The 16,690-nt window shown below is 42.9% G+C and overlaps 1 pseudogene; it reads right to left on the bottom strand.

Annotated features, from left to right (window-relative positions):
- Positions 1-13,440: 13,440 nt before the first annotated feature.
- Gm12012 lies at positions 13,441-14,891 on the bottom strand (annotated as a pseudogene).
- Between the last annotated feature and the right edge of the window lie 1,799 nt (positions 14,892-16,690).

Here is a 16,690-nt window from a genome sequence, read left to right as displayed (position 1 = left end):
CCTGAGATTCTCTCTTCCATCTCTTGTATTCTGTTGCTGATGCTGGCATCTATGGTTCCAGATTTCTTTCCTAGGGTTTCTATCTCCAGAATTGCCTCACTTTGGGTTTTCTTTATTGTGTCTACTTCCCTTTTTAGGTCTAGTATGGTTTTGTTCATTTCTATCACCTGTTTGGATGTGTTTTCCTGTTTTTCTATAAGGACTTCTACCTGTTTGGTTGTGTTTTCCTGTTTTTCTTTATGGACTTGTAACTCTTTAGCAGTGTTCTCCTGTATTTCTTTAAGTGAGTTATTAAATTCCTTCTTTATGTCCTCTACCATCATCATGAGAAATGCTTTTAAATCCAGGTCTACCTTTTCAGGTGTGTTAGGATGTCCTAGACTGGGCGAAGTGGGAGTGCTGGGTTCTGATGATGGTGAGTGGTCTTGGTTCCTGTTAGTAGGATTCTTACGTTTACCTTTCGCCATCTGGCAATCTCTGGAGTTAGTTGTTATAGTTGTCTTTGTTTAGAGATTGTTCCTCTGTTGATTTTGTTACCCTCTATCAGCAGACGTGGGAGACTAGCTCTCTCCTCTGGGTTTCAGTGGTCAGAGCAGTCTCTGCAGGCAAGCTCTCCTCTTTCAGGGAAGGTGCACAGTTATCTGGTGTTTGGACCTCCTCCTGGCCGAAGATGAAGGCCCAAAACAGGATCTTTCTCAGAAGCTGTGCTGCTTTGGCCAGGAAGGTGGCCAGTTGTCTGGAGCCGAAGATGGTGCCGCCTCAGAAGCTCTCTGGCTCTCGCCTGTCCAAGAAACGGCTGGCCTCTGTATTCCACACCTTCACTCTTGCAGCCTGCCCTCCGCAGAATCCTGGACTCAAGGAGACTCCCTACGCCGCCAGGGCCTGAGTCACAAACCTCTTGGGCTGGCAGATCCTTGTGCACTCACCAGGAAGGTGGCTGGTTGTCTGGGGCCAAAGATGGCGCCGCCTCAGAAGCTCTGTGGCTCTCGCCCGCCCGTCCCAGAAACGGCTGGCCTCTGTATTCCACACCGTCACCCGTGCAGCCTCATATATGGGCTTTTTGAAGAACATTTAATATTTTTATCAGAGACGGTAAAATGGCTCAGTTAGTTACCCTAAGATAACAAGGACCTGACCTTGACTCCAGAATCCATGTAAAAGGCTTGTATGTGTAATATATATGTATATAAGTATGTATAATCCCATCATAGGTGAGTCAGAAACAGGGGGATACCTGTGGCTCTCTGGCCAGTCATCCTAGATCACTTGGCCAGTTCCTGCAGAGTAGTGACAGTACAGAACCTGTCTCAAAAATAAGGAAGATGGTACCTGAGGAGCTACTTCAAAGCTTGTCCTCTGGTGTTCACACCCATGAACAGACACTCAACCCCATACTCAGTCATCCTAAATCAAAGCAATATTAAAACACAGACCACAGCTGGGCAGTGGTGGCGCACGCTTTTAATCCCAGCCCTTGAGAGGCAGAAGTAGGAGGATTTCTGAGTTCGAGGCCAGCTTGATCTACAGAGTGAGTTCCAGGACAGCCAGGGCTACTACACAGTGAAACCCTGTCTCGAAAAACAAAACAAACAAAGAACAACAAAACAAAACAAAACAGAGAAACACAAAGACGAATAAAGAAATGAATTTTAGAACTTATCTTCAAAGCCCAAATTAAGTTATTTGGGGTAGATAAATGAAAACATATCTACTCTCGATGCACAATAAAGCACAGAATATCAAAGAATATCTGCTCCACATTCTGGAGAAAAGATGATAATTCATAGGGGGACTGAATATCGCTGCAGCAGGCAGATGTTGGTACCTGGAGAACAATCTTCCAAAGTGCTGATTTAGGAAATTTAACTGTGTATGAAACAGGCCCAACTAGAAGGATGGCAAAATTTCATGCCAGTTGGTCCCTCAATTTTCACTTAAAAATATTTTTAGAAAATAAAATTCTTTTTTTTTTTTAAATTAACATACATTTGATATATATGAGGTTAATAAAAAAACTCTATGGGAAATTTAAGATAAGAAACATATTTTCAAACTACTCCTAGACAGCATAGTTGATATTCCTAAATTGTATTCAACATCTCACAAGTGACCTTCTTTCAACTGAGATACGGGGAGGGAAGAGGGGCAGACACTTATCATGTGGTCTAATCAAAACTAAATCTGCACTTTTGAGCCCTGAGTAATGGCAGTGTTTGAAACTGATTGATTGTATGAATTCCCTGTGCTGTTTAACACCTTCCTGGACAGATGTTTTCTTTCCTGCAGCTGTGTCTTCCCATATGGCTTCTGGGTTTACACATACACTGTTAAATATTAGCTTGTGGTGCTGAGCTCCCACAACTCATCTGGGAAAACCTATGGGACAAGACCTCAGGGGTCTACAGCCAACTTGAACATGGCTTGAGCTCAGAGCACAGCCCACACTCAGCCCACTGGTAAAATTCAGGCTTTCTTTGGTCCTGATGCAGTCTGCAAGTGTTGCCAAATTAGCATCATACTGCTATATGTTCCTCTATTATTTTGTCAGGAGCTGGCCGGTGTCACTCTAGCTCTTCAGCTTGACAGGCAGAAACTGAAACACATTATCCCCCACACTTAGCGCAACTACTAAGTTACCATGTCGTTACACTAGAACTGAAAGTTAGTAAGGAGGGCACTTTACCCCTGTGTAACAGAGTAGGGGGTATAACATACAACAAAACAACTTTCCACTTTTCACATGACACAAGAAAGGCTGTTTAACCATTCTTAGCTCTTTCCTGTGACAACACACTCCTCCTACAGGACTGGGTGTCTCACACCAACCATTGTATCTTGGTAACTTGCCTTATACACCTTAGTATCTTGTTAAACTAACAGAGTTAGTTATATAACAGAGCTACCATTTCAGATAAATGAACTTTTTTAGATATAAGCATACTAAGAATGAACAACTAGTGAGGTGTAGTGACATATATTTCAGAAGAAAAATGAACTTTAAAAAAGGTGTGTGTGTATATATATATATATATATATATATATGCACAATGAGAATAAATGTAACCATTAACATTTTAAAGTTTTCATTTTGTGAAAGTTATGCAGGCACAAAATATAAAAACGAAACAATTCTTGGGGCTTTTACATTCATTATTTAAATCAAATTTCCAACTCTCCTATTCCTTAAGTTCTTCTCTTATCAATTATTGCCATTGGGTTTTGATTAATGCATTAATTATGTGTATTAATTGGGCACAGTGTGCTATTTTTAATATATGCATATAGTAAGTACTAATCAGATGCAACCTCCTTCACAGCCTTCCTGTTCTCTATCAGTCATGTGCCAACTCTGTTAGACAACGTCCCACATTCGGATCAATTCTGCATAGTTCCTCATGCTCAGGTGAGCAGGTGATGCTCATTTTTCTGTATCTGGCTCACTTTACTTCATATAATATTCTCTATTTGGATTTAGTACATATAGTAATATTTTATTTTTCTGTTTACATGAATAATATATTTTAGGAGGTAGCCCATTTTCTTTATTCTAAGTCTCTTTTCATTGACACCTAGGCAGGCGTTATTTTTTAGTTGTGAACAATGCTGTAGTAAATGTAGGTATACAGATATCTCTTTGGTGTGCTAAATGTTTTCCTTTGTGTCTATAACAAGGAATTGGGTTGCTGAATCCTAAGGTCATCCTAAAATCTGGTTGTTGTTTTATATTTATTGGCTTAAATATTTTCATATAGTTTGTTTTGATTTTGGTTGTTATACTGATATTTTTATACTTTCGAACCAGTGCGTTTTACTGGAGCTATGGTTTAGTTATAGGAACAGAAATGACTCAAGACAGCTCTATCATTAAGAGCTCACCCCAGCATGGGCAAGGGCTCACAAAACCTGGAAACTTGGAACACATTGCATAACGTGTAGGTAGTTCAACAGGTAGAATAGTGTCTCAGCCAACATGGGAGGTCTGAGCCTCTTCCAGGATCTGCTACTTGTCTCTGCTTTTTTCCAAGCAGCTTGGATGGTCTGAGGGTCTGATATAGTTTTATTTATTTTTTTTGGGGAAATACTCTTTTCCATAATGACTAATTTGCATTCCTAGCAACAGTATTTTAAGAATTTCTTTTTCTTGACATATTTGACTGCATATTTCGTTGAAATAGCCATTCTAATTGGAGTAAGATGGTATCTTATACTAGTTTTGGTTTGTGTTTTCCTGAAGGCTAATAATGACAAATTTTTCTGTACATTGCCAACCATTAGTATTTCTTAAGATAGCACATCTAATAGATATTCAATACATTAGACTCTTGAGTTTCCTTTCCAAACCTACATCTAGACTTGTCTTTATTGCACATCCTAATACATTTTCATACTTAAACACATGTGCATAGGTATTCTAAATGCAAGGAGAAAATATCTCTACTACAACAGAAAGTGGCCTGTCAGCCTTTCCCAGCTGACAGCTGCTCTAAGGGAATAACAACTGATACATTATGCCTACCATCTCCCATTACTGCTGATCTTGAATTTCAGATGTAAGTGGCCATTGCTGTTTCTTCCACATTCTGCACATTCTGTTTATGAAGTATACCCATGCTGTGGCTGTGGCTCTAGTTTATTCCTCCCTATTGCTAAGAAGCTTTCTACTCTATGAGCGTCTCACAATGTATTTCTTGGTTTCTGCCTAGTTAGAATGTGGGTTCCTGCTACTATGTGGAGTTATGAGTGTCCTTGTATGTGCCAAGCAGGGAACAGATGTTCCCAATGCCTTCTGAATAGATCCAGGAGTGCACTGCCTGATATGGGAAAGTGTTATGCTTTACTTTGAGAAGAAACTGCCAAACAAATTTCCAAAGCAGTTGCACCATGTTATACCCTGCATGCAATGGCTACTGGCTATTTTGTCCTAAATTTTCTACTCTGGCTTTATCAGAAAATGGAAACTACTTATTAGGCTGGAGGCTACAATGACAATATTATAGAAACTAAAGAATTTTGTATTAGGACTAAATTCACTCTAATATCTTTCAAAATTTTAGACATAAAAGGGCTGTGGTATAAGTTACTTCTATCTCTTATGTTCCAAGAAAGTTTTTAGAAGATTCTAACAAACATCCACTGTCCTGAGATAATGTTCTGCTGTCAGTCACTTCAGCTTTCAACTATAAATATATGCTCTGAGTTGAATTACATCCTCTCCCATAAGTTGGTAAGTTCTAGCCATTATGCTTGTGAATGTGAACTTATGGGGAAACTGAGTCTGAGTAGATGTAATACAGAGAAGACTGAGTCAAATTGAAGTAGAGTAGGTCTTGATGCAATGAGTAATGTCCTCATAAGAATGAAAGATTTGGACATGAGACACAAAAAGGGACTCCTAAAGTGTCATGTGTGATGGTCATCTTAAATGTTAACTGAGTCATCCACATTGCTTAGATTTTCCAACACTATGTGAGGGTTGATTTTTGATAAGGTCAACAATTCATTTGCAAGATGAAATAGATCAATCTTCATAATTGTTCCTAATGTTATTCTAGGCAACTGATGGCTTGACAAAAAACAACAACAACAACAACAACAACAACAACAACAACAAAACCTTGACTTTCCTGTTAGTAAAAAAGAATTCCGGTTCCGGGACTCCGCCGAAAAGTAGTCTGCACAAGTGAGAGAGTGCACACAGAAGCTGACAGCTTCTGGGACAGGCAGGAACCACAGAACTTATGAGGCAGCGCCCTTTTCGGGCTCCAGACATTCATCCACCTTCCCAGCCAGAGGACAGGCATCTGTCCAGCCCAAGAAGCCTTTGCCTCAGGATCAACGGGAGCCATCTTGGTTCTGGGACTCCGCCAAAAAGTAGTCCGCACAGGTGAGAGTATGCACACAGATGCTAACAGCTTCTGTGACAGGCCAAAGCAACACAGCTTCTGGGAAAGGTCCTGTTTTGGGTCTTCATCTTCGGCCAGAAGGGAGGTCCAAATGCCAGATATCTATGCAACTTCCCTGTAAGATGAGAGCTTGCCAGCAGAGAGTGCTCTGACCACTGAAACTCAGAGGAGAGAGCTAGTCTCCCAGGTCTGCTGATAGAGGGTAAGAGAATCACCAGAGGAACAATCTCTAAACAGAGACAACTATAACAACTAACTCCAGAGATTACCAGATGTTGAAAGGTAAACATAAGGATATTACTAACAGAAACCAAGACCACTCACCATCATCAGAACCCAGCACTCCCACTTCGCCCAGTCCAGGGCACCCCAACACACCCGAAAAGCTAGACCCAGATTTAAAAACATATCTCATGATGATGGTAGAGGACATTAAGAAGAACCTTAATAACTCACTTAAAGAAATACAGGAGAACACTGCTAAACAGGTAAGACATTAAAGAGGAAGCACAAAGATCCCTTAAAGAATTGCAGGAAAACAAAATCAAACAGGTGATGGAATTGAATAAAACCATCCAAGACCTAAAAAGGGAAGTATGCACAATAAAGAAAACCCAAATTGAGGCAATTCTGGAGATAGAAACCCTAGGAAAGAAATCTGGAACCATAGATTTGAGCACCAGCAACAGAATACAAGAGATGGAAGGGAGAATCTCAGGTGCAGAAGATTTCATAGAGAACATCAGCACAACAATTAAAGAAAATGGAAAATGCAAAAAGATCCTAACTCAAAACATCCAGGGAATCCAGGACACAATGAGAAGACCAAATCTACGGATAATAGGAGTGGATGAGAATGAAGATTTTCAACTCAAAGGACTGGCAAATATCTTCAACAAAATTATAGAAGAAAACGTCCCAAACCTAAAGAAAGAGATGCCCATGAACATACAAGAAGCCTACAGAACTCCAAATAGACTGGACCAGAAAAGAAATTCCTCCTAACACATAATAATCAGAACAACAAATGCACTAAATAAAGATAGAATACCAAAAGCAGTAAGGGAAAAAGGTCAAGTAACATATAAAGGCAAACCTATTAGAATTACACCAGATTTTTCACCAGAGACTATGAAAGACAGTAGAGCCTGGACAGATGTTATACAGACACTAAGAGAACACAAATTCCAGCCAAGGCTACTATACCCAGCCAAACTCTCAATTACCATAGATGGAGAAACCAAAGTATTCCACGACAAAACCAAATTCACACTTTATCTTTCCACGAATCCAGCCCTACAAAGGATAATAACATTAAAAACCAATACAAGGAAAGAAACCACATCCTAGAAAAAACAAGAAGGTAATCCCTCAAAAAACCTAAAAGAAGACAGTCACAAGAACAAAACGCCAACTTTAACAACAAAAATAACAGGAAGCAACAATTACTTTTCCTTAATATCTCTTAATATCAATGGGCTCAACTCCCCAATAAAAAGGCAAAGACTAACAGACTGGCTACACAAACAGGACCCAAAATTTTGTTGCTTACAGGAAACTCATCTCAGAGAAAAAGATAGACACTACCTCAGAATGAAAGGATGGAAAACAATTTTCCAGGCAAATGGTAGAAAGAAACAAGCTGGAGTAGACATTCTAATATCTAATAAAATCGACTTCCAACCCAAAGTCATCAAAAAAGATAAGGAGGGGCACTTCATATTCATCAAAGGTAAAGTCCTCCAAGATGAACTCTCAATTCTGAATATCTATGCTCCAAATACAAGGGCAGCCACAATCATTAAAGACACTTTAATAAAGCGCAAAGCACACATTGCACCTCACACAAAAATAGTGGGAGACTTGAAACACCACTTTCACCAATGGACAGATCATGGAAACAGAAACTAAACAGGGACACAGTGAAACTAACAGAAGTTATGAAACAAATGGATCTGACAGATATCTACAGAACATTTTATCCTAAAACAAAAGGATATACCTTCTTCTCAGCACCTCATGGTACCTTCTCCAAAATTGACCACATAATTGGTCATAAAACAAGCCTCAACATATATGAAAATATTGAAATTGTCCCATTCATCCTATCAGATCACCATGGACTAAGGCTGATCTTCAATAACAAAATAAATAATAGAAAGCCAACATTCATGTGGGCACTGAACAACACTCTTCTCAATGATACCTTGGTCAAGGAAGGAATAAAGAAAGAAATTAAGGACATTTTGGAGTTTAATAAAAATGAAGCCACAACATACTCAAACTTATGGGACACTATGAAAGCATTTCTAAGAGGAAAACTCATAGCTCTGAGTGCCTCCAAAAAGAAACTAGAGAGAGCACACATTAGCAGCTTGACAACACATCTAAATGTTCTGGAAAAAAAGGAAGAAAATTCACCCAAGAGGAGTAGATGGCAGGAAATAATCAAACTCAGGGGTGAAATCAACCAAGTGGAAACAAGACGAATTATTCAAAGAGTCAACCAATTGCGGAGCTGGTTCTTTGAGAAAATCAACAAGATAGATAAACCCTTAGCCAGACTCACTAAAGGGCACAGGGAAAGCATTCTAATTAACAAAATCAGAAATGAAAAGCGAGACTTAACAACAAATCCTGAAGAAATCCAAAACACCATCAGATCCCTCTACAAAATGCTATACTCAACAAAACTGGAGAACCTGGATGAAATGGACAAGTTTCTGGACAGATACAAGGTACCAAAGTTAAATCAAGATCAGGTTAATGATCTAAACAGTCCTATATTTCCTCAAGAAATAGAAGCAGTCATTAATAGTCTCCCAACCAAAACAGCCCAGGACCAGATAGGTTTAGTGCAGAGTTCTATCAGACCTTCAAAGAAGTTCTAATTCCAGTTCTTCAAAAAATATTTCACAAAATAGAAGCAGAAGATACTCTACCCAATTCATTCTATGAAGCCACAATTACTCTGATACCTAAACCACAGAAAGATCCAACAAAGATAGAGAACTTCAGACCAATTTCCCTTATGAATATCAATGCAAAAATCCTCAATAAAATTCTCGCTGACCAAATCCAAGAACACATCAAAACAATCATCCATCCTGACCAAGTAGGTTTCATCCCAGGGATGCAGGGATGGTTCAATATACGGAAATCCATCAATGTAATCCAGTATATAAATAAACTTAAAGACAAAAACCACATGATCATTTTGTTAGATGCAGAGAAAGCATTTGACAAAATCCAACACCCATTCATGATAAAAGTCTTGGAAAGATCAGGAATTCAAGGCCCATACCTATCCATGATAAAAGCAATCTACAGCAAACCAGTAGCCAACATCAAAGTAAATGGTGAGAAGCTGGAAGCAATCCCACTAAAATCAGGGACTAGAAAAGGCTATCTACTCTCACCCTACCTATTCAACATTGTACTTGAAGTCCTAGCCTGAGCAATTAGACAACAAAAGGAGATCAAGTGGATACAAATTGGAAAGGAAGAAGTCAAAATATCACTTATTGCAGATGATATGATAGTATATATAAGTGACCCTAAAAATTCCACCAGAGAACTCCTAAGCCTGATAAACAGTTTCAATGAAGTAGCTGGATATAAAATTAACTCAAACAAGTCAATGGCCTTTCTGTACACAAAGGATAAACAGGCTGAGAAAGAAATTAGGGAAACAACACCCTTCTCAATAGTCACAAATAATATAAAATACCTTGGCGTGACTCTAACTAAGGAAGTGAAAGATCTGTATGATAAGAACTTCAAGTTTCTGAAGAAAGAAATTAAAGAAGATCTCAGAAGTTGGAAAGATCTCCCATGCTCATGGATTGGCAGGATCAACATTGTAAAAATGGCTATCTTGCCAAAAGCAATTTACAGATTCAATGCAATCCCCATCAAAATTCCAAGTCAATTCTTCAAAGAATTAGAAAGAGCAATCTGCAAATTCATCTGGAATAACAAAAAACCTAGGGTAGCAAAAACTCTTCTCAAGGATAAAAGAACCTCTGGTGGAATCACCATGTCTCACCTAAAGCTTTACTACAGAGCAATTTTGATAAAAACTGCATGGTACTGGTATAGTGATAGACAAGTGGACCAATGGAACAGAATTGAAGACCCAGAGATGAACCCACACACCTATGGTTACTTGGTCTTTGACAAGGGAGCTAAAACCATCCAGTGGAAAAAAGACAGCATTTTCAACAAATGGTGTTGGCACAACTGGTGGTTATCATATAGAAGAATGCGAATTGATCCATTCCTATCTCCTTTAACTAAGGTCAAATCTAAGTGTATTAAGGAACTCCACATAAAACCAGAGACACTGAAACTTATAGAGGAGAAAGTAGGGAAAAGCCTCGAAGGTATGGGTACAGGGGAAAAATTCCTGAATAGAACAGCAATGGCTTGTGCAGTAAGTTCGAGAATCTATAAATGGGACCTCATAAAGTTGCAAAGCTTCTGCAAAGCAAAAGACACCGTCAACAAGAATAAAAGACAACCAACAGATTGGGAAAGGATCTTTACCTATCCTAAGTCAGATAGGGGACTAATATCCAATATATATAAAGAACTCAAGAATGTGGGCTCCAGAAATTCAAATGACCCCATTAAAAAATGGGGCTCAGAGCTATACAAAGAATTCTCACCTGAGGAATACCGAATGGCAGAGAAGCACCTGAAAAAATGTTCAACATCCTTAATCATCAGGGAAATGCAAATCAAAACAACCCTGACATTCCACCTCACACCAGTCAGAATGGCTAAGATCAAAAACTCAGGTGACAGCAGATGCTGGCAAGGATGTGGAGAAAGAGGAACACTCCTTATTGTTGGTGGGATTGCAAGCTTGTACAACCACTCTGGAAATCAGTCTGGTGGTTCCTCAGAAAATTGGACATAGTACTACCGGAGGATCCAGCAATACCTCTCCTGGGCATATATCCAGAAGATGCCCCAACGGGTAAGAAGTACACATGCTCCACTATGTTCATAGCAGCCTTATTTATAATAGCCAGAAGCTGGAAAGAACCCAGATGCTCCTCAACAGCGGAATGGATACAGAAATTGTGGTACATTTACAAAATAGAGTACTACTCAGCTATTAAAAAGAATGAATTTATGAAATTCCTAGGCAAATGGTTGGACCTGGAGAGCATTATCCTGAGAGAGGTAACCCAATCACAAACCATGGAGACAACACAAAAGTAGTGGCAGGTAAGAGGGGCGAAAAAAACCACAGCACAACGCAAAGCTAAGCAGAGAGGCTGCTGCCTGTAGTTTAGGAGTTGAGGGGTAGAGTAAAAAGCAGGTCCACCCTCATCCTCCTCAGCTTCAAAGGCTGCGGACACTGAGTATCTTCTCTTTCCCCATGCAGGGAGAATGAGGGCTGAGACGGGACATCCCGAGGGCAGCCTTTATTGTCAAGCTGGGCACCTCCAACTCTCTCAAGAGGGTCACACCCAAGCCTGAGAGAGCATTTGAGGAATGGACATTTGGGTTAGCTGGAAAGAAGAGCAGCTGAGAGGGGCTCCTGATCAGGCCTCGATCCCATCATTGGCAGGGAGTGCTACAAAACCAAAAATAAAAAAAGTAGGTGATCAGCCTACTTGCTGGATCACCGGGTCCAAGATGACATCGCCAGATAAAAAAGGGTAAGCAGAAAACTTCAGGTTCTTTCATCTTGCAGTACCATAGCTGTGAGGGCCCAGCTCCATGTCCCCAAAGCCATGGCAGGGTTTCCCATGGATCCTTTCATCAGGGAAGGAGTGAGGTTTAAGGGCTTCGTGGCTTCTCAAACGTTTCCTAGAGACAGGATATGAGGGTACCAAGAGCTGAAGAAGAGCACTGTCCCACTGTGCACCAGATAGGCAGGGGAAGGGGGTTACACCTGCAGTCCAGATTTCCATGGGATCCCCAACTTCAAATACTTTGGTCACTCAGACCACATATCCCAGTTTTTGGCAAAACATGGTCACTGAGAGAAAAACACAAGAGAAGCTGAAAGGACCAAGTGACTTTGGTATGAGGAAGATGTCTTCTTAGCATCTTTTACCTACAGTCTTGAAGCCCCAGACAGACAACTGTCTTAGTCAGGAACTTTCCTGTTTCCTCAAGGTATGTGGTGCTCCGAGGGGAATGGAGTAAGTCAGATTCAGGGGAAGCAAAGGGACACAGAGAAAAAGAGAGAAATCCCCACTTGTTTCCAGAACCGAGGAAAGGGGTTCTATCTCAGGGAGCAAAGAAACCTTGAACATGTGGCTCCAAGAGCTACAGCAGCAGCTGTGGGGTTACACAGGTATTGTAGACACGGGTGTTGGGGTCATCTGTCGCCTGTGCACAGGGCATCCTTGCCCTCTGAAACTTCCTCCAGCCCCTTTTCTCTTGCAGGCTCCAGTTAGACTCTAGGAATGTGTGGGGCAGTGGGCTGCTCACAGACAGCCTGGTCTCCAGTCTAGCACAGGTCTTGAACCCCGCGGGATTCGATGGGTGGTGATTTCCACCTACATGGGACAGAAGGTGTTTGAACATGTCTCTTGGACCCTTGGCTCCTGTCAAAGTTACTGCCCCCACAGCCCCTGCAGGAGAGGTATGTGACTATCAGTCAGGCAGACAATATCCCAAGCATTCTGGCTAGACTCCACCCCCGCAGTTACCTGACTATAGTCAGGTATGGAGGCCCCCACAGATAGCCCAGCCCACTATAAAAGGGGCTGCTTGACCCCTTCTCGCTCTCTCTAAGCTCTCACTTTTCTTACTATCATCTCTAGCCCTCCTTCTCTCTCTCCCTTCCCCCCTCTCTCCACGTGGCTCCCTCTTTCTACCTTCTCTCTTTCTCCCTGTATTTCTACAATAAAGCTCCAAAACCATAGACATTCTCTGCTCATCAAGGCCCTCCATGCTTGAATGATGGGGTAAGCTTTCTCCTAGTGAGCCATGTTTAACACTCCGGCTGGAAGGCCTTCCTGCGCTCCAGCCACTGAACGGACCCAAGACTCTCACCCGCGTGGAAACCACCCAGCGCCCCTCTTCCCCTGCCCTCTCCTCCCTTCGCCCCGGGGCTGACCGAGCCTCCCCCAAGGGCCCCCATTCTGTTCTCAGCTCTTCCAAGGTGTCCAGCGTGAGATGCCCAAGACTTAGAACCTGGTACCTAGGACTGGTCCTTGTCCACCACCTGCTGAGCTGGGGGTTAGTGGCTTCACACAGCCGGACACCCATCGGGGGCTTCATGGAAAGCATGTGGCAGTCTGCCCAGAACACCTGGCAGGACTCTGAGTTTTCTCCCACTCCGTCTTTTCCCCACACCCACTGCCCCCACAGGAATGGCTCTGCTCAGCAAGGCTTTAGTTTCCTAGATCTCTGAAGGTACTCAGTATACAAGTTCCCAGAAAAACAAACCAACAAACCAACAAAACAACAAAACAACAACAACAACAACAACAACAACAACAACAACAACAACAACAACAACAACAACAAGAGCAGCCCAGGTTCTTCTGCCTGCCTGCCTGCCTGCCTGCTTGCCTGTCTCAGTTCCTTTTCTGCTTCCAGGAAGCCTGTCTGCTCCATGGGGATGGAATGCCAGTGGAAGACAAGGAGCAAGAGGCACTTTGCAGGAACACGGTGGAAAAGGTTCACTTCCTCAGGCCATTGCACTACAGTCACCCAACATTAGCAGCCACCACCTGGCCCATGCTCTCTCCTATATAGACAGACTGGATGTCCTTGGTCTTGTGTCAAAGATCACAGGCCCAGACAGCAGAGGCCTTGGTGGTCAGCAGGCTGTAGGAACTCTTGGTCATGAAGGTGCAACTGTGGTGAAACCACTTCTGGCAGGAAGCCTCACACAAAATGGCGTCCTGGCCATTGCTCACCTTGCTCCACAGGCACCGCAAGTGTACGCTAGGCCTGGGCAAGGCTGAGGCCCTGAGCCTTCACCTGCCTTACCAGGGGGGTGGGGGGGGGGTTGGGTGCCAGAGTGTTGGCATCTGGAGTGCCCCCACCTTACCACTGCTGCTGGGGGGCGGGCAGGGAACTGGGCTGATTCCCATTAACAGCAGCAGTGGGGAAAAGCAGTGGGGGCAGGTGGATTCAAGGGCCTTTCACCATCCTCACCACCAGGGTCAGGAAAACCAGGGTCTGGACCAGGGAAGGGACTCGTGTTGGGAGGCAGGCTGGGGAGTCCCTGACCAGGTCTATGAAGAGAATGAACAAAAGGTGCTCCTGGTTGGGTAAGGCATTGGTGGAGAGGAAGAGGACCCAGCTCCCCTCTAGGAGGCGACCATGGTGGGTCAGACCAAGGGATCAAATCCCCCAACTGGGCCTCGAATTACCTGTCTACCAGGTGGGCTAAAGTTTTGGCTCAGAGACTGGTTGAAGGGTTGACTGGAAAAGTTTATGTGTTCCCAGGGGTGGATAGCCAGGGCCCTGAGGAGGCATATTAAAAGCTGGACCCATAGAGTTGGGAGGAAAAGGAAGGGACTGCCGACAAAGTGGCTGGGATAGTCCTCTAGTGCTATGGCCTGGGGATACCGGGCCTGCTGTGCCCCCCTATTCACCAAAGCCTCCAAGGGGCACAGGACTGGCAAGGAATGGAGGGCCTGCGTCCCCCACCTTAGGGACTCCGAAATCATCAAAGGGGTTAGAAATGACCAGATGATCCACCATGGGGGTTGGGTCAACAGTGGGGCTAACTCCATCAGATGTGTGCATGCAGGACCCTGAGTATTGGAATTTCTTCGCTTCTTTTCAGGCCTCTTCATTTGCAGAATAGCTTTGCCCTGCATCCTCCCAGTGCTGGGCGGTCGGGGCAGTGGGGCAGAGAGTGGTGTGCGCTCACTGCCTCCCTCCTGAGTCAGCAATAGCAAGGATGGAGGCACCCTCAGGCTCCTCGTTCGCCCAGAGGAGAGTCAGGGGCAGTGCAGCCCCCAGCAGTAGCAAGCCCTAGTCACGCGGAGGGGGAAAGCACAGAGCCCAATATTTTGTATTTTTAAAGATTTTAAAGCATAAAATAAGTTGCCTTAAAACCACCCTTTGTGCCAGTATTCATATGTCATTTAGATTTCATCTTTAGTGGCCATAAAAATTCTTCATTAAATTAACTTTTAAATGGTTACTTAAAAGCATAAAATTTTGCCTATTAATAGGGTACCATATGCATCTTATAATTTTTAATTTTGGAAAAATATCAACTTTATTTCTATGTAGGCATAGAAAACAGAAGTAAAATCGAGTACTCACATTGGCATACTGATGTGTTCATACTTCTAACAAATGTCTTTGGAGATTAAAAATTTACTTACACAGCCCCCACCCCATCTCTCCCCCTCAATCCCAAACCCCACTTTTACCCCCATCCCTGAGTCTGGTAATGAGAAGGGATCTACTAGATCCTCACCAACTCTACCAAAAGTCTGCTGCCCTCTAGACTTTATCTCTAGTGTCAGAGCACTTATTCCAAACTCTCTCTGTCACCACAGTCCCCAGTACTGACAGGTAAGCAATCCACAGACCCTAGCACCTACCAAATTATTGCTTTGTCCTGAGACACCAAGGCTCTGTGGACAGAATGAATCTCTGAACACGAGCTGTCATTCCAAACTTCTGCTTTCTCTCAGTGAAAAAGGTAAGGAATTGAAGACACTGAGCCTCTACATAGCTGCATTTCCACAGTTCTCTTAGCTCCTAGTGTTGCGATGGAAGAAATCCCCAGACTCTCAGCCCCAAGCACAGACTTCCACCCACGCAACTAACTCCAGATTTGCAAATACAAGCATAGAAACCAAAATGTTATGAAAATCCACAACAACATATATTATCTAAAAATTACTAACCCTTTAATAGTGACCCATAGTGAGAATTACCTGCAAGAATTTCTAGACAAAGTACTCCAAGGTCCAATTACAACTATGTTAAAACAATTTAAAGGAGACATGAATACACTAAATACACTCCTACAGAACAAAAGCAGCGACATGAATGAAATAAGTCAATACAAAATATGAAAATAAAAGGAACAACTCAAGAAAAGCCTATGAGATAATTTCCAACAAGCCAGACAGAACCCTCAGTGGAAAGCCACACCAACAGCATGGGTTATGTGGAAAAGCAAATATTGGGGCTGGAAGGTGTGGGGCAATGGGGCTACGCGCAGACAACCTGGTTTCCAGTCGAGTCTAGATCTTGAACCCCAGGTAGTAGTAATTCACTTACATGGAACGGAAGGAGTTCTCTCATGTCTCCTGGAACCTGGCTCCTTTCAGAGTTACCGTCCCCACAACCCCCACAGGAGAGGCGTGGCTATCAGCCATGTAGGAACAGCACCAAGCCTTCCCACATGCAAATAAGGTTTCCCTCAAACTCTCAGTCCAGTCAATGAGAGGTGCCTGCTGTCAAACCCTGAATCACTCCCAGAACTGTATATAAAGCCATGCAGGGAATTAAAGGCATTCGAGAACTATTCCTTTGTCTGAGCCTTTTGTTCCAAGAGCTGTATGTAACACTTGGGAAGAGATCTTCTCTCCCGAAGAGCCACCTGAGGTCCCGCTGCACTCCTTTGTCAGCTCAGCCTGACTTAGTTCAGAGAGGCTTGGAGTTAGCTAGCAACCTGGAAGGGCAGAGACTTTGTCTCCCTGCCTGCACTCACTTCCCCTCGCTGGAGCCTTCCCCCACCCGGCCTGGACAGAGATCTCCATGGAAAACCTCTGGTACCCAGGCCCACAGGAAGGCACACGATAAATTAATAAAAATCAATGAATAGAGCAAGA

Source organism: Mus musculus, chromosome 11 (genome assembly GCF_000001635.26).
Source record: "Mus musculus strain C57BL/6J chromosome 11, GRCm38.p6 C57BL/6J".
NCBI lineage: Eukaryota > Metazoa > Chordata > Mammalia > Rodentia > Muridae > Mus > Mus musculus.
This window is presented reverse-complemented; position numbering and strand designations above follow the sequence as displayed.